The following is a 17,965-nucleotide window of genomic DNA, read 5'->3' on the forward strand; positions in this document are numbered from 1 at the left end:
ACACATTACTGGAATCACCACGGGTGGCCACCATTCGATATACACTGCTCAAAAAAATAAAGGGAACACTAAAATAACACATCCTAGATCTGAATGAAACATTCTTATTAAATACTTTATTCTTTACATAGTTGAATGTGCTGGCAACAAAATCACACAAAAATTATCAATGGAAATCAAATGTATTAACCCATGGAGGTCTGGATTTGGAGTCACACTCGAAATGAAAGTGGAAAAACACACTACAGGCTGATCCAACTTTGATGTAATGTCCTTAAAACAAGTCAAAGTGAGGCTCAGTAGTGTGTGTGGCCTCCACGTGCCTGTATGACCTCCCCACAACGCCTGGGCATGCTCCTGATGAGGTGGCGGATGGTCTCCTGAGGGATCTCCTCCCAGACCTGGACTAAAGCATCCGCCAACTCCTGGACAGTCTGTGGTGCAACGTGGCGTTGGTGGATGGAGCGAGACATGATGTCCCAGATGTGCTCAATTGGATTCAGGTCTGGGGAACGGGCTGGCCAGTCCATAGCATCAATGCCTTCGTCTTGCAGGAACTGCTGACACACTCCAGCCACATGAGGTCTAGCATTGTCTTGCATTAGGAGGAACCCAGGGCCAACCGCACCAGCATATGGTCTCACAAGGGGTCTGAGGATCTCATCTCGGTACCTAATGGCAGTCAGGCTACCTCTGGCGAGCACATGGAGGGCTGTGCGGCCCCCCAAAGAAATGTCACCCACACCATTACTGACCCACTGCCAAACCGGTCATGCTGGAGGATGTTGCAGGCAGCAGAATGTTCTCCTTGGCGTCTCCAGACTCTGTCACGTCTGTCACATGTGCTCAGTGAGAACCTGCTTTCATCTGTTAAGAGCACAGGGCGCCAGTGGCAAATTTGCCAATCTTGGTGTTCTCTGGCAAATGCCAAACGTCCTGCACGGTGTTGGGCTGTAAGCACAACTCCCACCTGTGGACGTCGGGCCCTCATGGAGTCTGTTTCTGATCGTTTGAGTAGACACATGCACATTTGTGGCTTGCTGGAGGTCATTTTGCAGGGCACTGGCAGTGCTCCTCCTGTTCCTCCTTGCACAAAGGCGGAGGTAGCGGTCCTGCTGCTGGGTTGTTGCCCTCCTACGGCTGCCTCCACATGTCCTGATGTACTGGCCTTGCTCTGGACACTACGCTGACAGACACAGCAAACCACCTTGCCACAGCTCGCATTGATGTGCCATCCTGGATGAGCTGCACTACCTGAGCCACTTGTGTGGGTTGTAGACTCCGTCCCATGCTACCACTAGAGTGAAAGCACCGCCAGCTTTCAAAAGTGACCAAAACATCAGCCAGAAAGCATAGGAGCTGAGAAGTGGTCTGTGGTCACCACCTGCAGATCAACTCCTTTATTGGGAGTGTCTTGATAATTGCCACCTGTTGTCTATTCCATTTGCACAACAGCATGTGAAATTGATTGTCATCAGTGTTGATTCCTAATTGGACAGTTTGATTTCACAGAAGTGTGATTGACTTGGAGTTACATTGTGTTTAAGTGTTCCCTTTATTTTCTCTGACGTCCTAGTGGATGCTGGGAACTCCGTAAGGACCATGGGGAATAGCGGGCTCCGAAGGAGGCTGGGCACTCTAGAAAGATTTAGGACTACCTGGTGTGCACTGGCTCCTCCCACTATGACCCTCCTCCAAGCCTCAGATTTCGTGCCCGGCTGAGGTTGGATGCACACTAGGGGCTCTCCTGAGCCCTTAGAAAGAAAGTATAGTTTTAGGTTTTTTATTTTCAGTGAGACCTGCTGGCAACAGGCTCACTGCAGCGAGGGACTAAGGGGAGAAGAAGCGAACTCGCCTGCTTGCAGCCGGATTGGGCTTCTTAGGCTACTGGACACCATTAGCTCCAGAGGGATCGACCGCAGGCCCAGTCCTTGGTGTTCGGTCCCAGAGCCGCGCCGCCGTCCCCCTTACAGAGCCAGAAGCAAGAAGAGGTCCGGAAAAACGGCGGCAGAAGACATCAGTCTTCACCAAGGTAGCGCACAGCACTGCAGCTGTGCGCCATTGCTCCTCATGCACACTTCACACTCCGGTCACTGAGGGTGCAGGGCGCTTGGGGGGGGCGCCCTGAGCTGCAATAAAAACACCTTGGCTGGCAAAAATACCACAATATATAGCCCTAGAGCAGGCCTGGCCAACCTGTGGCTCTCCAGATGTTGTGAAACTACATATCCCAGCATGCCTTGCCACAGTTTTAGCATTCCCTAATAGCAAAACTGTGGCAAAGCATGATGGGACTTGTAGTTTTACAACAGCTGGAGAGCCACAGGTTGGCCAGGCCTGCCCTAGAGGCTATATATGTGGTAAATACCCCTGCCAGAATCCAGAAAAAAGCGGGAGAATAGGCCACGGAAAAGGGGCGGAGCTATCTCCCTCAGACACACTGGCGCCATTTCTCCTTCACAGATCCGCTGGAAGGAAGCTCCCTGGCTCTCCCCTGCAGTCTACACTTCAGAACAGGGTAAAAACAGAGAGGGGGGGCACTAACTTTGGGCGCAATACATATATAATATAAAAAGCAGCTATAGGGGACATAACTCAGTTAGTCCCTGCATTATATAGCGCTCTGGTGTGTGCTGGCATACTCTCACTCTGTCCCCCCAAAGGGCTTTTGTGGGTCCTGTCCTCATTCGGAGCATTCCTTGTGTGTGTGCGGTGTGTCGGTACGGCTGTGTCGACATGTTTGATGAGAATAATGATGTGGAGGCGGAGCAGATGCCTTTAGAAGGGATGTCACCCCCTGCGGGGCAGACACCTGAGTGGATGGGCTTATGGAAAGTAATGAGTGCACGTATAGACTCCTTATATAAGAAAATCGACGACATGCCAAATGTGGGACAGCCGACTTCTCAGCTCGTGCCTGCCCAGGCGTCGCATGGGTCGTCAGGGGCTCTAAAACGCCCGCTACCTCAAGCAGACCCAGATGTCGACACGGATACTGACACCAGTGTCGACGACGATGAGTCAAACCTGATGCCCACTAAGGCCATTCACTGTATGATTGAGGCAATGAAAGAGGTGTTAAACATTTCTGATATAACTACTGGTACCACTAAAAAGGGTATTATGTTTGGAGAGAAAACTACCCGTAGTTTTTCCCCCATCAGATGAATTAAATGAAGTGTGTGAAGAAGCGTGGGCTTTCCCTGATAAAAAATTGGTAATTCCTAAGAAGGTACTAATGGCGTTCCCTTTCCCGCCAGAGGATAGGTCACGTTGGGAAACACCCCCTAGAGTGGATAAAGCGCTCACACGTTTGTCTAAAAAGGTGGCACTACCGTCTCCGGATACGGCCGCCCTCAAGGAACCTGCTGATAGAAAGCAGGAGGCGATCCTGAAGTCTGTATATACACACACAGGCATTATACTTAGGCCAGCTATTGCGTCAGCTTGGATGTGCAGTGCTGCCGCTGCTTGGTCAGATAAACTGTCAGAAAATATTGACACATTAGACAGAGACACGATCCTGTTAACCATAGACCATATAAAAGACTCAGTCTTATATGAGAGATGCACAGAGGGAAATCTGCCGACTGGCATCTAAAGTAAGTGCATTGTCCATTTCTGCTAGGAGAGGCTTATGGACTCGCCAGTGGACAGGAGATGCAGATTCTAAAAAGCACATGGAAGTGTTGCCATATAAGGGTGAGGAATTATTTGGGGATGGTCTCTCGGATCTAGTTTCCACAGCAACGTCTGGGAAGTCGGCATTTTTACCCCATGTCCCCTCACAGCCTAAGAAGGCGCCGTTTTATCAGGTTCAGTCCTTTCGGACCCAGAAAAACAGGCGTGGAAAAGGTGGGTCTTTTCTGTCCAGAGGCAGAGGTAGGGGAAAAAGGCTGCAACAAACAGCAGGTTCCCAGGAGCAAAAGTCCTCCCCCGCTTCTTCTTCCAAGTCCGCCGCATGACGGTGGGGCTCCACAGGCGGAGCCAGGTACGGTGGGGGGTCGCCTCAAAAATTTCAGCGATCAGTGGGTTCGCTCACAGGTGGATCCCTGGATCCTGCAAATAGTATCTCAGGGGTACAAGCTGGAATTCGAGGCGTCCCCACCCCACCGGTTCCTAAAATCTGCCTTGCCAATTGCTCCCTCAGACAGGGAGGCGGTGCTAACGGCAATTCACAAGCTGTATTCTCAGCAGGTGATAATCAAGGTACCCCTACTTCAACAAGGCCGGGGTTATTATTCCACACTATTTGTGGTACTGAAACCGGACGGTTCGGTGAGACCCATTCTAAATTTGAAATCCTTGAACACATACATAAAGAAATTCAAGTTCAAGATGGAATCGCTCAGGGCGGTTATTGCAAGCCTGGACGAGGGGGATTACATGGTATCCCTGGACATCAAGGATGCTTACTTGCATGTCCCCATTTACCATCCTCACCAGGAGTACCTCAGATTTGTGGTACAGGATTGCCATTACCAATTCCAGATGCTGCCGTTTGGACTGTCCACGGCACCGAGGGTATTTACCAAGGTTATGGCGGAAATGATGATACTCCTTCGAAGAAAGGGAGTTTTAATTATCCCGTACTTGGACGATCTCCTAATAAAAGCGAGGTCCAAGGAACAGTTGTTGGTGGGAGTAGCACTATCCCAGGAAGTGCTGCACCAGCACGGCTGGATTCTGAATATCCCAAAGTCACAGCTGGTTCCGACGACACGGCTACTGTTCCTGGGTATGATTCTGGATACAGTCCAGAGAAAAGTGTTTCTCCCGGAGGAGAAAGCCAGGGAGTTGTCATCTCTAGTCAGAGACCTCCTGAAACCAAAACAGGTATCAGTGCATCACTGCACGCGGGTCCTGGGAAAGATGGTGGCTTCTTACGAAGCAATTCCCTTCGGCAGGTTCCATGCCAGAATCTTTCAGTGGGACCTGTTGGACCAGTGGTCCGGATCGCATCTTCAGATGCATCGCTTAATAACCCTGTCTCCAAGAACCAGGGTGTCTCTACTGTGGTGGCTGCAGAGTGCTCATCTTCTAGAGGGCCGCAGGTTCGGCATACAGGACTGGGTCCTGGTGACCACGGATGCCAGCCTTCGAGGCTGGGGGGCAGTCACACAGGGAAGAAACTTCCAAGGACTATGGTCGAGTCAGGAGACTTCCCTTCACATAAATATTCTGGAACTAAGGGCCATCTACAATGCCCTAAGTCAAGCAAAATCCCTGCTCCTACACCAGCCGGTGCTGATCCAGTCAGACAACATCACAGCAGTCGCCCATGTAAATCGACAGGGCGGCACAAGAAGCAGGATGGCGATGGCAGAAGCCACAAAAATTCTCCGATGGGCGGAGAATCATGTACTAGCACTGTCAGCAGTGTTCATTCCGGGAGTGGACAACTGGGAAGCAGACTTCCTCAGCAGACACGACCTCCACCCGGGGGAGTGGGGACTTCACCCAGAAGTCTTCCAGATGCTGGTAAACCGTTGGGAAAAACCACAGGTGGACATGATGGCGTCCCGTCTCAACAAAAAGTTAAAAAAATATTGCGCCAGGTCAAGGGACCCTCAGGCGATAGCTGTGGACGCTCTAGTGACACCGTGGGTGTACCAGTCGGTTTATGTGTTCCCTCCTCTGCCTCTCATTCCAAAGGTATTGAGAATAATAAGAAAGCGAGGAGTAAACACAATTCTCGTGGTTCCGGTTTGGCCAAGACGAGTGTGGTACCCGGAACTTCAAGAGATGCTCTCAGAGGACCCGTGGCCTCTACTGCTCAGACAGGACCTGATACAGCAGGGGCCCTGTCTGTTCCAAGACTTACCGCGGCTGCGTTTGACGGCATGGCGGTTGAACACCGGATCCTAAAGGAAAAGGGTATTCCGGAAGAAGTCATTCCTACGCTTATTAAGGCCAGGAAAGATGTTACGGCAACGCATTATCACCGCATATGGCGAAAATATGTTGCATGGTGCGAGGCCAATAAGGCCCCAACAGAGGAATTTCAACTAGGTCGATTTCTGCATTTCCTGCAAGCAGGAGTGGATATGGGCCTAAAACTAGGCTCCATTAAAGTACAGATCTCGGCTCTGTCGATTTTCTTTCAAAAAGAACTAGCTTCAGTACCTGAAGTTCAGACTTTTGTAAAAGGAGTGCTGCATATTCAGCCCCCGTTTGTGCCTCCAGTGGCACCTTGGGATCTCAACATGATGTTGAGTTTCTTAAAATCACATTGGTTTGAGCCACTAAAAACCGTGGATCTGAAATATCTCACGTGGAAAGTGGTCATGTTATTAGCCTTGGCTTCAGCCAGGCGAGTGTCAGAATTGGCGGCTTTATCATGTAAAAGCCCTTATCTGATTTTCCATATGGATAGGGCAGAGTTGAGGACTCGTCCCCAATTTCTCCCTAAGGTGGTGTCAGCGTTTCACCTGAACCAGCCTATTGTGGTGCCGGCGGCTACTAGTGAATTGGAGGACTCCAAGTTGCTAGACGTTGTCAGGGCCCTGAAAATATGTTTCCAGGACGGCTGGAGTCAGAAAATCTGACTCGCTGTTTATCCTGTATGCACCCAACAAGCTGGGTGCTCCTGCTTCTAAGCAGTCTATTGCTCGCTGGATTTGTAGTACAATTCAGCTTGCACATTCTGTGGCAGGCATGCCACAGCCAAAATCTGTAAAGGCCCATTCCACAAGGAAGGTGGGCTCATCTTGGGCGGCTGCCCGAGGGGTCTCGGCTTTACAACTTTGCCGAGCAGCTACTTGGTCAGGGGCAAATACGTTTGCAAAATTCTACAAATTTGATACCCTGGCTGAGGAGGACCTGGAGTTCTCTCATTCGGTGCTACAGAGTCATCCGCACTCTCCCGCCCGTTTGGGAGCTTTGGTATAATCCCCATGGTCCTTACGGAGTTCCCAGCATCCACTGGGACGTTAGAGAAAATAAGAATTTACTCACCGGTAATTCTATTTCTCGTAGTCCGTAGTGGATGCTGGGCGCCCATCCCAAGTGCGGATTGTCTGCAATACTTGTAAATAGTTATTGTTAACAAAAGGGTTATTGTTGAGCCGTCTGTTGAGAGGCTCAGTTGTTTTCATACTGTCAAACTGGATATAGTATCACGAGTTGTACGGTGTGATTGGTGTGGCTGGTAAGAGTCTTACCCGGGATTCTAAATCCTTCCTTATTATGTCTGCTCGTCCGGGCACGGTGTCCTAACTGAGGCTTGGAGGAGGGTCATAGTGGGAGGAGCCAGTGCACACCAGGTAGTCCTAAATCTTTCTAGAGTGCCCAGCCTCCTTCGGAGCCCGCTATTCCCCATGGTCCTTACGGAGTTCCCAGCATCCACTACGGACTACGAGAAATAGAATTACCGGTGAGTAAATTCTTATTTTTTTTTACATTTGGTGCTTATTTAAGAATCTGATATAGTATGGGATGTGCTTAAAAATTGTGTTGCTCATAGCATTAGAAATAATCTTGTCTAAAGTACAGTAGGAATGAATGTAATAAATCTGTTATACACTGATCAGCCATCATGCCACCAAAACAGCTCTGGGAGTCCACAAGACCTCTGAATGTGTCCTGTGGTATCTGGCACCAAAAGGTTAGCAGTAGAGCCTTTTGGCCGATTTTAATTGTGGCACGTGTGCCCCCTGATGGGCATCTACACGAATGGGCATCTATTGGAGCTATTCATTTGTTGCCCCGATCAGACGTGGCACACACGTTTTCTCAGAGCCTTCAAAGGCGTGAGAAAAGTGTGAAAATTCTGTAGGTGTGGCAGCTAAACTGGAGCAGTCAGGTGCATTATGCGCTAAAGGCCATCTGATTGGAACGTCGATTGAATAGCTCTGATAAACATCCATTCTTATAGATGGCCAGCAAGAGGGGTGTATGCCACAATTGAATCACCCCTTTTAAGTTCTGTAAGATGCAAGGTGGGGCTTCCATGGCTCTGATGTTTTTCCAGTACATCCCACAGATGCTTGCTCAGATTTATAATTAAGGAATTTGGAGGTCAAGTCACGGGTGTGGTATGGAGGGTAGATAGTAACTAGGTCGACAGTGTCTAGGTTGACCACTGTTGGTTGACAGTAACTAGGTCGACATGAGTTTTTTTTTTTTGTTTTTTTTTTGGTGTAGTTTTCTTCGTAGAGTGACCAGGAACCCCAATTAGTGTACCGTGTTCGCTTGCCATGCTTTGGGCAAGGTGCCTTGCTCCGCTGCTGCTTCGCTTGGCACAGATTAACGTTCCAATCGTAGTCCACGTGGATCGTTAAGTATAAAAAGGTTCAAAAAAAGAAAAAATTGCGAAAAACTCATGTTGACCTAGAGACAGGATCCCAGTCATTACCTTGAATTGTCATGTTCCTCAAACCATTCCTGAACAATTATTGCAGTGTGGCAGGGTGTATTATCCTGCTGAACGAGGCCACTGCCGTTAAGGAATACTGTTGCTGTACTTGGTCTGCAACAATGTTCAGGTAGTTGGAATGTGTCATAGGAACATCCACATGAATGCCAGCACCCAAGATTTCCTATCTGCATCACACTGCCTCTGCCACATGCTCACTTGCTGTCGAATATTTCTCTGGCAGGGTCCACAGGTTATCCAAAGGATAACAATGGGATATGATGGAGTGACAGCGGATTGGCACCAAACGATCAAAGCTTTCCGGCCTCCCAGGATGCAACGGGCCCGTCCATATATCCCACCCCCTGGCTCAGGCAAATCAGTTTTTTGTTCGGTGCGGCAGGAGCTGGACCATGGTCAGCGGGCTGCTGTTTCACTAGCAGCCCAAGCTTTCTTATTTTATTTTTATAGACTTATGTGTTTTTTTTGAGTGATCTTTCCAAACCGCATCTTATACGCATATTGGAAAGAGTCGCTCCAACAACTCTCCGCCGGGTCGCGACAACTCTTACCCACGAGTACAGTGCTGTTTCGGCGGGCGTCTGTCGGATATACTAGCAGGTCCATCAGACGTTACCAGGCTGTGGCCGGAGCACGGAGGGAAGGTAAGGTATCAATTCCGCTTAGTAGATGGAATACGGACACAGTTGCACTGTTTTGGGAGGAGACTACCAAACAGTAGCTGAAGAACCGCAACCACGGGGTGCTCCAGCGCTAGGCCTTAAGGATCAGAGGCACCAGGAATAGCGCAAGGCCGCGATCCCTAGGGTTGTTGTCAGCAGTGGGGAGTCAGACGCTCTTCGGGTCGCCCCTCCCCGGTCCATGACCAGTTTCCGTTGAGTCTCCCGCCATGATCTCTTTCCTCGCTTCCATCTCTGACGCTACCAGAGGGGACTCTGTTGCAGCATAGGCCACTGCGTCAGTGTTCACTAAGTGCTACCACAGGAGATCCGGTCGCATCATAGACTGCTGTGTGATCACTGCGTCTGTTCACTGAACGTTACCATAAGTCCGGTGCGTCTGTGTCCACTACAGGTTCCTGGAGCGGCAGTGTACACTAGTAGCGTCTGGATCCACTCAGCATTCGTTAACGTATTGATTGATCACTGGAAGCGAGGCGAGTCTCCCTGTATCCCACTCTACCGAGTACGGGCTATACAGAACTAAATTTCTATCTACTTTGTCAAGTACAAATAATAAGAATTTACTTACCGATAATTCTATTTCTCGTAGTCCGTAGTGGATGCTGGGGACTCTGTAAGGACCATGGGGAATAGCGGCTCCGCAGGAGACTGGGCACAACTAAAGAAAGCTTTAGGACTACCTGGTGTGCACTGGCTCCTCCCCCTATGACCCTCCTCCAAGCCTCAGTTAGGATACTGTGCCCGGACGAGCGTACACAATAAGGAAGGATTTTGAATCCCGGGTAAGACTCATACCAGCCACACCAATCACACCGTACAACTTGTGATCTGATCCCAGTTAACAGCATGATAACAGAGGAGCCTCTAGAAAAGATGGCTCACTACAGCAATAACCCGATTTTTTTGGTAACAATAACTATGTACCAGTATTGCAGACAATCCGCACTTGGGATGGGCGCCCAGCATCCACTACGGACTACGAGAAATAGAATTATCGGTAAGTAAATTCTTATTTTCTCTAACGTCCTAAGTGGATGCTGGGGACTCCGTAAGGACCATGGGGATTATACCAAAGCTCCCAAACGGGCGGGAGAGTGCGGATGACTCTGCAGCACCAAATGAGAGAACTCCAGGTCCTCCTCAGCCAGGGTATCAATTTTGTAGAATTTTACAAATGTATTTGCTCCTGACCAAGTAGCTGCTCGGCAAAGTTGGAAAGCCGAGACCCCTCGGGCAGCCGCCCAAGATGAGCCCACCTTCCTTGTGGAGTGGGCATTTACAGATTTTTGGCTGTGGCAGGCCTGCCACAGAATGTGCAAGCTGAATTGTACTACAAATCCAACGAGCAATAGTCTGCTTAGAAGCAGGAGCACCCAGCTTGTTGGGTGCATACAGGATAAACAGAGTCAGATTTCCTGACTCCAGCCGTCCTGGAAACATATATTTTCAGGGCCCTGACAACGTCTAGCAACTTGGAGTCCTCCAAGTCCCTAGTAGCCGCAGGCACCACAATAGGTTGGTTCAGGTGAAACGCTGAAACCACCTTAGGGAGAAACTGAGGACGAGTCCTCAATTCCGCCCTGTCCGAATGGAAAATCAGATAAGGGCTTTTACAGGATAAAGCCGCCAATTCTGACACGCGCCTGGCCCAGGCCAGGGCCAACAGCATGACCACTTTCCATGTGAGATATTTTAACTCCACAGATTTAAGTGGTTCAAACCAATGTGACTTTTGGAACCCAAAAACTACATTGAGATCCCAAAGTGCCACTGGAGGCACAAAAGGAGGCTGTATATGCAGTACCCCTTTTACAAACGTCTGAACTTCAGGGACTGAAGCTAGTTCTTTTTGGAAGAAAATTGACAGGGCCGAAATTTGAACCTTAATGGACCCCAATTTCAGGCCCATAGACACTCCTGTTTGCAGGAAATGTAGGAATCGACCCAGTTGAATTTCCTCCGTCGGGCCTTACTGGCCTTGCACCACGCAACATATTTTCGCCAAATGCGGTGATAATGTTTTGCGGTTACATCCTTCCTGGCTTTGATCAGGATAGGGATGACTTCATCCGGAATGCCTTTTTTCCTTCAGGATCCGGCGTTCAACCGCCATGCCGTCAAACGCAGCCGCGGTAAGTCTTGGAACAGACAGGGTCCTTGCTGGAGCAGGTCCCTTCTTAGAGGTAGAGGCCACGGATCCTCCGTGAGCATCTCTTGAAGTTCCGGTTACCAAGTCCTTCTTGGCCAATCCGGAGCCACGAATATAGTGCTTACTCCTCTCCATCTTATCAATCTCAGTACCTTGGGTATGAGAGGCAGAGGAGGGAACACATACACTGACTGGTACACACACGGTGTTACCAGAGCGTCTACAGCTATTGCCTGAGGGTCCCTTGACCTGGCGCAATACCTGTCGAGTTTTTCCCAACGGTTTATAATCATGTGGAAGACTTCTGGGTGAAGTCCCCACTCTCCCGGGTGAAGGTCGTGCTGAGGAAGTCTGCTTCCCAGTTGTCCACTCCCGGAATGAATACTGCTGACAGTGCTATTACATGATTTTCCGCCCAGCGAAGAATCCTTGCAGCTTCTGCCATTGCCCTCCTGCTTCTTGTGCCACCCTGTCTGTTTACGTGGGTGGCTGCCGTGATGTTGTCCGACTGGATCAACACCGGCTGACCTTGAAGCAGAGGTCTTGCTAAGCTTAGAGCATTGTAAATGGCCCTTAGCTTCAGGATATTTATGTGAAGTGATGTCTCCAGGCTTGACCATAAGCCCTGGATATTCCTTCCCTGTGTGACTGCTCCCCAGCCTCGCAGGCTGGCATCCGTGGTCACCAGGACCCAGTCCTGAATGCCGAATCTGCGGCCCTCTAGAAGATGAGCACTCTGCAACCACCACAGGAGGGACACCCTTGTCCTTGGTGACAGGGTTATCCGCTGATGCATCTGAAGATGCGACCCGGACCATTTGTCCAACAGGTTCCACTGGAAAGTTCTTGCGTGGAATCTGCCGAATGGGATTGCTTCGTAGGAAGCCACCATTTTACCCAGAACCCTTGTGCATTGATGCACTGAGACTTGGCTCGGTTTTAGGAGGTTCCTGACTAGCTCGGATAACTCCCTGGCTTTCTCCTCCAGGAGAAACACCTTTTTCTGGACTGTGTCCAGGATCATCCCTAGGAACAGAAGACAAGTCGTCGGAACCAGCTGCGATTTTGGAATATTGAGAATCCAATCGTGCTGCCGCAACACTACCTGAGATAGTGCTACACCGACCTCCAACTGTTCCCTGGATCTTACCCTTATCAGGGAATCGTCCAAGTAAGGGATATATCATCATTTCGGCCATTACCTTGGTAAAGACCCGGGGTGCCGTGGACCATCCATACGGCAGCGTCTGAACTGATAGTGACAGTTCTGTGACATGAAGGTAAGCATCCTTGATGTCCCGAGACATCATGTAGTCCCCTTCTTCCAGGTTCGCAATCACTGCTCTGAGTGACTCAATCTTGAATTTGAACCTCCTGTATGTAAGTGTTCAAAGATTTTAGATTTAGAATCTGTCTCACCGAGCCGTCCGGCTTCGGTACCACAACAGTGTGGAATAATACCCCGTTCCCTGTTGCAGGAGGGGTACCTTGATTATCACCTGCTGGGAATACAGCTTGTGAATGGCTTCCAAAACTGTCTCCCTGTCAGAAGGAGACATCGGTAAAGCCGACTTTAGGAAACGGCGAGGGGGAGACGTCTCGAATTCTAATTTGTACCCCTGAGATATCACCTGAAGGATCCAGGGGTCTACTTGCGAGTGAGCCCACTGCGCGCTGAAATTCATTGAGACGGGCCCCCCACCGTGCCTGATTCTGCTTGTAAAAGCCCCAGCGTCATACTGAGGGCTTGGCAGAGGCGGGAGAGGGTTTCTGTTCCTGGGAACTGGCTGATTTCTGCAGCCTTTTTCCTCTCCCTCTGTCACGGGGCAGAAATGAGGAACCTTTTGCCCGCTTGTCCACGAAAAGACTGCGCCTGATAATACGGTGTCTTCTCATGTTGAGAGGCGACCTGGGGTACAAACGTGGATTTCCCAGCTGTTGCCGTGGCCACCAGGTCTGAAAGACCGACCCCAAATAACTCCTCCCCTTAATAAGGCAATACTTCCAAATGCCGTTTGGAATACGCATCACCTGACCACTGACGTGTCCATAACCCTCTACTGGTAGAAATGGACAACGCACTTAGACTTGATGCCAGTCGGCAAATATTCCGCTGTGCATCACGCATATATAGAAATGCATCTTTTAAATGCTCTATAGGTAAAAATATACTGTCCCTATCTAGGGTATCAATATTTTCAGTCAGGGAATCCGACCACGCCAACCCAGCACTGCACATCCAGGCTGAGGCGATTGCTGGTCGCAGTATAACACCAGTATGTGTGTAAATACATTTTAGGATAACCTCCTGCTTTCTATCAGCAGGATCCTTAAGGGCGGCCATATCAGGAGAGGGTAGAGCCCTTACAAGCGTGTGAGCGCTTTATCCACCCTAGGGGGTGTTTCCCAACGCACCCTAACCTCTGGCGGGAAAGGATATAATGCCAATAACATTTTAGAAATTATCAGTTATCGGGGGAAAACCACGCATCATCACACACCTCATTTAATTTCTCAGATTCAGGAAAACTACAGGTAGTTTTTTCTCACCGAACATAATACCCCTTTTTGGTGGTACTCGTATTATCAGAAATGTGTAAAACATTTTTCATTGCCTCAATCATGTAACGTGTGGCCCTACTGGAAGTCACATTTGTCTCTTCACCGTCGACACTGGAGTCAGTAGCCGTGTCGGCGTCTATATCTGCCATCTGAGGTAACGGGCGCTTTTAGAGCCCCTGACGGCCTATGAGACGTCTGGACAGGCACAAGCTGAGTAGCCGGCTGTCTCATGTCAACCACTGTCTTTTATACAGAGCTGACACTGTCACGTAATTCCTTCCAACAGTTCATCCACTCAGGTGTCGACCCCCTAGTGACATCACTATTAGTGACATCACTATTACAGGCAATCTGCTCCGTCTCCACATCATTTTTCTCCTCATACATGTCGACACAAACGTACCGACATACAGCACACACACAGGGAATGCTCTGATAGAGGACAGGACCCCACTAGCCCTTTGGGGAGACAGAGGGAGAGTTTGCCAGCACACACCAGAGTGCTATATATATATATATATATATATATATATATATATATATATATAGGGATAACCTTATATAAAAGTGTTTTTCCCCTTATAGCTGCTGTATCTTTAATACTGCGCGTAATTAGTGCCCCCCCTCTCTTTTTTTTTAACCCTTTCTGTAGTGTAGTGACTGCAGGGGAGAGCCAGGGAGCTTCCCTCCAACGGAGCTGTGAGGGAAAATGGTGCCAGTGTGCTGAGGAGATAGGCTCCGCCCCCTTATCGGCGGCCTTATCTCCCGTTTTTCTATGTATTCTGGCAGGGGTTAAATGCATCCATATAGCCCAGGAGCTATATGTGATGCATTTTTTGCCATCCAAGGTGTTTTTATTGTGTCTCAGGGCGCCCCCCCCCCAGCGCCCTGCACCCTCAGTGACCGGAGTGTGAAGTGTGCTGAGAGCAATGGCGCACAGCTGCAGTGCTGTGCGCTACCTTGTTGAAGACAGGACGTCTTCTGCCGCCGATTTTCCGGACCTCTTCTGCCTATGTAAGGGGGCCGGTGGCGCGGCTCTGGGACCCATCCATGGCTGGGCCTGTGATCGTCCCTCTGGAGCTAATGTCCAGTAGCCTAAGAAGCCCAATCCACTCTGCACGCAGGTGAGTTCGCTTCTTCTCCCCTTAGTCCCTCGATGCAGTGAGCCTGTTGCCAGCAGGTCTCACTGAAAATAAAAAACCTAAACTAAAACTTTCACTAAGAAGCTCAGGAGAGCCCCTAGTGTGCACCCTTCTCGTTCGGGCACAAAGATCTAACTGAGGCTTGGAGGAGGGTCATAGGGGGAGGAGCCAGTGCACACCAGATAGTCCTAAAGCTTTCTTTAGATGTGCCCAGTCTCCTGCGGAGCCGCTATTCCCCATGGTCCTTACGGAGTCCCCAGCATCCACTTAGGACGTTAGAGAAAGTTAAGTGCCTATTGCATATGAGTCTGTGTACATTTACTGTGGTTTTCTTTGCATTGCGTCTGAATACATTAGAGCTGTTTATACAGGATTTGGTAAATGTTTGCCTACATACTTTAAAAAGTGTTTGTAGTTGATAGTCATATGAGTATAATATAGAACATGTGACTGACTGCTAGTGTGATTGCTAACTTTAATGTATGTCAGTTGTGTTCTTCTGATCCTCAATGCTGGTGCATGGGTAGGGTCAGATTGATATCACTTTAGAAGGTTAAAGTGATTACAGTCACAAATTGTGTAGTACACTGAAAGTGCTGCTAATTTATCATGTCTAAGGGGTCTATTCATGAAGCAGTGAAAAGTGTGGAGAAGTGAGCCAGTGGAGAAGTTGCCCATGGCAACCAATCAGCATTCAAGTAACATTTATAATTTGCATACTATACAACTGTACGGAGCAGCTGATTGGTTGCCATGGGCAACTTCTCCACAGGCTCACTTCTCCACTCTTTTCACTGCTTCATGAATAGACCAGTTCGAGCGGCAAAGGTGACGAGGGTACACTTACAGCAACACTCATCATGTTTGTCTTGCAAAACTATATTATCCTCTCAGGATCTGGTTCAGGATAGTTTATGTGCACACTGTTTCTCTAACATCCTAGAGGATGCTGGGACTTCGTAAGGACCATGGGGGTAGACTGGCTCCGCAGGAGACATGGGCACTTTAAGAAAGACTTAGGATCTGGGTGAGCCGCGCCGCCATCCTCCTCACAGAGCCGGAAGATAGAAGCTGGGTGAGTATGAGAAGAAAAAGAAGACTTCAGAGGCGGCAGAAGACTTCATAATCTTCACTGAGCTAATGCACAGCAGTGCAGCTGTGCGCCATTGCTCCCACACACCTCACACACGGCAGTCACTGTAAGGGTGCAGGTCGCAGTGGGGGGGCGTGCGTGTCCTGGGCAGCAATATAAACCTCATTTCTGGAGAGAGAGAGAGAGAGAGAGAGAGAGAGAGAGAGAGAGAGAGAGAGAGAGAGAGAGAGATATATCTTTCTCTGACGTCCTAGTGGATGCTGGGAACTCCGTAAGGACCATGGGGAATAGCGGCTCCTCAGGAGACTGGGCACAACTAAAGAAAGCTTTAGGTCACCTGGTGTGCACTGGCTCCTCCCACTATGACCCTCCTCCAAGCCTCAGTTAGATTTTGTGCCCGGCCGAGGTTGGATGCATACTAGGGGCTCTCCTGAGCTTCTAGAAAGAAAGTATAGAATTAGGTTTTTTATTTTCAGTGAGACCTGCTGGCAACAGGCTCACTGCAGCGAGGGATTAAGGGGAGAAGAAGCGAACTCGCCTGCTTGCAGCCGGATTGGGCTTCTTAGGCTACTGGACACCATTAGCTCCAGAGGGATCGACCGCAGGCCCAGTCCTTGGTGTTCGGTCCCGGAGCCGCGCCGCCGTCCCCCTTACAGAGCCAGAAGCAAGAAGAGGTCCGGAAAATCGGCGGCAGAAGACATCAGTCTTCACCAGGGTAGCGCACAGCACTGCAGCTGTGCGCCATTGCTCCTCATACACACTTCACACTCCGGTCACTGAGGGTGCAGGGCGCTTGGAGGGGGCGCCCTGAGCAGCAATAAAAACACCTTGGCTGGCAAAAATACCACAATATATAGCCCCAGAGGCTATATATGTGGTAAATACCCCTGCCAGAATCCAGAAAAAAGCGGGAGAAAAGTCCGCGAAAAAGGGGCGGAGCTATCTCCCTCAGACACACTGGCGCCATTTTCTCTTCACAGTGCAACTGGAAGAAAGCTCCCCAGGCTCTCCCCTGTAGTTTTCAGGCTCAAAGGGTTAAAAAGAGAGGGGGGGCACTAAATTTAGGCGCAATATTATATATACAAGCAGCTATTGGGGAAATTTCACTCAGTTATAGTGTTAATCCCCACATTATATAGCGCTCTGGTGTGTGCTGGCATACTCTCTCTCTGTCTCCCCAAAGGGCTTTGTGGGGTCCTGTCCTCAGTCAGAGCATTCCTTGTGTGTGTGCGCTGTGTCGGTACGGCTGTGTCGACATGTTTAATGAGGAGGCTTATATGGTGACGGAGCAGATGCCGATAAATGTGAGGTCGCCCCCTGTGGGGCCGACACCAGAGTGGATGGTTAGGTGAAAGGTATTAACCGACAGTGTCAACTCCTTACATAAAAGGGTGGATGACGTAACAGCTGTGGGACAGCCGGCTTCTCAGTCCGCGCCTGCCCAGGCGTCTCAAAGGCCATCAGGGGCTCAAAAACGCCCGCTCAGATGGCAGACACAGATGTCGACACGGAGTCTGACTCCAGTGTCGACAAGGTTGAGACATATACACAATCCACTAGGAACGTCTGTTGCATGATCTCGGCAATGAAAAATGTGTTACACATTTCTGACATTAACCCAAGTACCACATAAAAGGGGTTTTATGTTTGGGGAGAAAAAGCAGGCAGTGTTTTGTTCCCCCATCAGATGAATGAATGAAGTGTGTGAAAAGCGTGGGTTCCCCCCGATAAGAAACTGGTATTTTCTAAAAAGTTACTGATGGCGTACCCTTTCCCGCCAGAGGATAAGTTACGCTGGGAGATATCCCCTAGGGTGGATAAGGCGCTCACACGGTTGTCAAAAAAGGTGGCACTGCCGTTTTAGGAACGGCCACTTTGAAGGTACCTGTTGATAAAAAGCAGGAGGCTATCCTGAAGTCTGTATTTACACACTCAGGTACTAGACTGAGACCTGCAGAT

The sequence above is a fragment of the Pseudophryne corroboree genome, chromosome 3, assembly GCF_028390025.1.
Source record: "Pseudophryne corroboree isolate aPseCor3 chromosome 3, aPseCor3.hap2, whole genome shotgun sequence".
NCBI classification, from domain to species: Eukaryota; Metazoa; Chordata; class Amphibia; order Anura; family Myobatrachidae; genus Pseudophryne; species Pseudophryne corroboree.